The sequence below is a fragment of the Ranitomeya imitator genome, chromosome 6, assembly GCF_032444005.1.
Source record: "Ranitomeya imitator isolate aRanImi1 chromosome 6, aRanImi1.pri, whole genome shotgun sequence".
Taxonomy (NCBI): Eukaryota; Metazoa; Chordata; class Amphibia; order Anura; family Dendrobatidae; genus Ranitomeya; species Ranitomeya imitator.
Genome location: NC_091287.1, coordinates 521,517,754 through 521,521,805, shown reverse-complemented (window position 1 = coordinate 521,521,805; position 4,052 = coordinate 521,517,754).

The following is a 4,052-nucleotide window of genomic DNA, read 5'->3' as shown; positions in this document are numbered from 1 at the left end:
ATATATACAGTGATGCCATAGTGCAGGTATAATATACACAGTGATGTCATAGTACAGGTATAATATATACAGTGATGTCATAATACAGGTATAATATATAGGGTAATCATACTACAGGTATAATGTATACAAGATGTCATAGTACAGGTATAATATAGTATACACAGTGATGTCAGAGTGCAGGTATAATATACACAGTGATGTCATAGTACAGGTGTAATATATACAGTGATGTCATGATACAGCAATAATATACACAATATATATTTTTTTCCCCATTGTGAAGCTTACTGTTTGCCACTTGGTTTTTTTTTTGCCTTCTTCTGGATCAACATGTTAGGATATGGGTTGAAACAGATGGACTTAAAATCTTCCTTCAACCTTAAATGTTCATGTTACTATGTTACAAATGAAATGGAGAATTGTCCGATGTTCACCTTCTGACCTGTGTCTTATGTTCTGCAGTGAATTAGGGCTCTTTCAGATGTCCGTGATAATCGGTCCGATGTCGTATCGCAAGGCACGTACTGGCCGCACATCTCCTGGTCTGAGTGTGATAGCTTCATTTATTTCTATGAAGCTGTTACACTCAGGTTAAGAGAAGTGCAGCCAGTCCGTGAATTACAACTCGACCGGTTATCACAGACATGTGAAAGATCACCCATAAATACAAGTATGTTGATTTCCATATCTTGCTTCCTTTACATTTTATACTGCTGCTCAATTGTTTGGAAATTGGAGTACCATATGTGTGTATATAAATTAAATATACAGTATATCTACAGTACAGACCAAAAGTTTGGACACACCTTCTCATGTAAAGATTTTTCTGTATTTTCATGACTATGAAAATTGTACATTCACACTGAAGGCATCAAAACTATGAATTAACACATGTGGAATTATATACTTAACAAAAAAGTGTGACACAACTGAAATTATGTCTTATATTCTAGGTTCTTCAAAGTAGCCACCTTTTGCTTTGATGACTGCTTTGCACACTCTTGGCATTCTCTTGATGAGCTTCAAGAGGTAGTCACCGGAAATGGTTTTCACTTCACAGGTGTGCCCTGTCAGGTTTAATAAGTGGGATGTCTTGCCTTATAAATGGGGTTGGGACCATCAGTTGTGTTGTGCAGAAGTCTGGTATATACACAGCTGATAGTCCTACTGAATAGACTATTAGAATTTGTATTATGGCAAGAAAAAAATAGTGACAAATTTAAAGTGTCTGAATACTTTCCGTACCCACTGAATGTATATATATGTATATATATATTCACCATCTTCCATCTACACACTGGGAGCCCTGGAGATATACTTCACCAGTGGGAAGTTATACAATCTAGCTGCCATAACATCACTCCAGAGGACCCCTTAAAGTAGCATCAGTCCCCACTGGCCGAATACCACAGGTGGGGTCACAAAGATAAACTTTATTCAATTTCCCTTTTACATGGGCGCCCAGGGTCACGGACCGGGTCGCCACCGTGACATCCCTATGTGAACACCGGACCCGGTACCGGGTACCCAACGCCCCTAGCGGGCAACTCTTGTCCTCTTTCTCTCCTGTAGAGTACAAGCTCTTATGGTTAATGGGGCCCTCTTTCTCTCCTGTAGAGTGTAAGCTCTTATGGTCAGCAGAGTCCTCTCTCTCTCTTGTAGAGTGTAAGCTCTTATGGTCAGTGGGGTCCTCTCTCTATCCTGTAGAGTGTAAGCTCTTATGGTCAGCAGGGTCCTCTCTCTCCTGTAGAGCGTAAGTTCTTATGGGCAACAGGGTCCTCTCTCTCTCCTGTAGAGTGTAAGCTCTTATGGTCAGCGGGGTCCTCTCTCTCCTGTAGAGAGTAAGCTCTTATGGTCAGCGGGGTTCTCTCTCTCCTGTAGAGTATAAGCTCTTATGGTCAGCGGGGTCCTCTCTCTCCTGTAGAGTGTAAGCTATTATGGTCAGCGGGGTCCTCTCTCTCTTCTGTAGAGTGTAAGCTCTTATGATTAATGGGGCCCTCTTTCTCTCCTGTAGAGTGTAAGCTCTTATGGTCAGTGGGGTCCTCTCTCTCCTGTAGAGTGTAAGCTCTTATGGTCAGCAGGGTCCTCTCTCTCTTGTAGAGTGTAAGCTCTTATGGTCAGAAGGGTCCTCTCTCCTGTAGAGTGTAAGCTCTTATGGTCAGCAGGGTCCTCTCTCTCTTGTAGAGTGTAAGCTCTTATGGTCAGAAGGGTCCTCTCTCCTGTAGAGTGTAAGCTCTTATGGTCAGCAGGGTCCTCTCTCTCCTGTAGAGTGTAAGCTCTTATGGTCAGCAGGGTCCTCTCTCTCCTGTAGAGTGTAAGCTCTTATGGTCAGCGGGGTCCTCTCTCTCCCCTGTAGAGTGTAAGCTCTTATGGTCAGCGGGGTCCTCTCTCTCCTGTTGTTCCGAAACTGCAGCACAGAACTAGGAGAGAAGGGGGCAATCTGACCCTGTACTAAGACTAGGATGAAACCCTACGATGGAGTGGGCGACCCATTCCTTGCGAATAGACCCACCGATGATCCTGGTCAAAACTCAGCGAAGACCTCTAGATAAGTGGAAGGAGGTCCTTAAAAGATCCAAGGACTGGGTACAAAAAACAGGTCACCTCCTAATAGGAAACACAGAGAAGGCTGCAGGAACAAACTGAAAACAGAAACAAAAGATAGCAGAACCAGAGATGCCAGAACTGCAAAATATCAAACACAGAAAGCTGTCTAAGCACCTAGCCAGAACTCTAGCAGATTAACACTGTTGTCCAGCAAGGAATGGGAGGCAGGTGCTGGGTAATAAAGGGTAATACAGTCACCTGACCAAGACAATCCAGCACCAGCGGAAAAAGACCAGCAGCTAGAAAACCACAACAAGATGGCGGATGGTCAAAACAAAACAGATACTAACACCTGTAGAGTGTAAGCTCTTATGGTCAGTAGGGTCCTCTCCCTCTTGTAGAGTGTAAGCTCTTATGGTCAGTAGGGTCCTCTCTCTCCTGTAGAGTGTAAGCTCTTATGGTCAGTGGGGTCCTCTCCCTCTTGTAGAGTGTAAGCTCTTATGGTCAGTAGGGTCCTCTCTCTCTTGTAGAGTGTAAGCTCTTATGGTCAGTAGGGTACTCTCCCTCTTGTAGAGTGTAAGCTCTTATGGTCAGTGGGGTCCTCTCTCTCTTGTAGAGTGTAAGCTCTTATGGTCAGTGGGGTCCACTCTTTCTCCCTCTCCCTCTCCTGTAGAGTGTAAGCTCCTATCGTCAGCTTGGTTCTTTTTCTCTCTCTCCTCTACCCCACCTGTATTTTCCAAGCAATTAGAAGCTTTCTAGCAATGAGATTCACACAAATTTATTTGGTGAGAAATTAATTTGCAGTAGAATTCAGCGAACCCAGCAAATTCAAATTTAAAAGATCCACTCATATCTAGAAAGAACCTGTCACGATCCATTTTTGGATTCGTGGCAGCTCTGGTTCCACTATGATTTAAATGTAGCTTTTTTCCTTTCAGGCCAGCAGGGGATAATGTCAGTTTCCCTTGCTGGCAGTGTTGCAATTGCAGAGTTGCTAGGTCAGCTGATGTGGGTGGTGACTACTCCCACCAACCTTTAAATAGTCACCTGATGCATCAGCTGACTGTTGGTGATAGAGCTATCTATGTTGACCAAGCCTGGAGTAAGGACCTCTCTGGTTGCAGTGGTGAATATGCTGGTTTCATGAAGTTCGTTGTCCTGGTGCCTTTCTTCTGCTGTGCTTTGCAGCAGAGAAAGTTGTTTAGCTAAGTGTGGTGTTTTTACCTTGTCTGTCTCGTGTTTTTCACTGTCCCCTGAGTTTGTACCATCTGCAGTGGTAAGGCTAGCGCCCTTGCCGGCCTGTGCACTAGCCAGGGCAGTGTGAGATGAAAGCGAGGGACGAAGTATGTGACGTCGGCGGGGGAAGGACTCACTTAGGGCATTAGGGAAGGGCAGGAACAGGCTCAGGTTGGAGGAGGAGGTGTCCATCCCTCACTCTCTATTGGTAGGGCCTTCCACTCCCCATTTCAATCCCGTTGAGTGTTGCGCTGTTCGCTGACCAA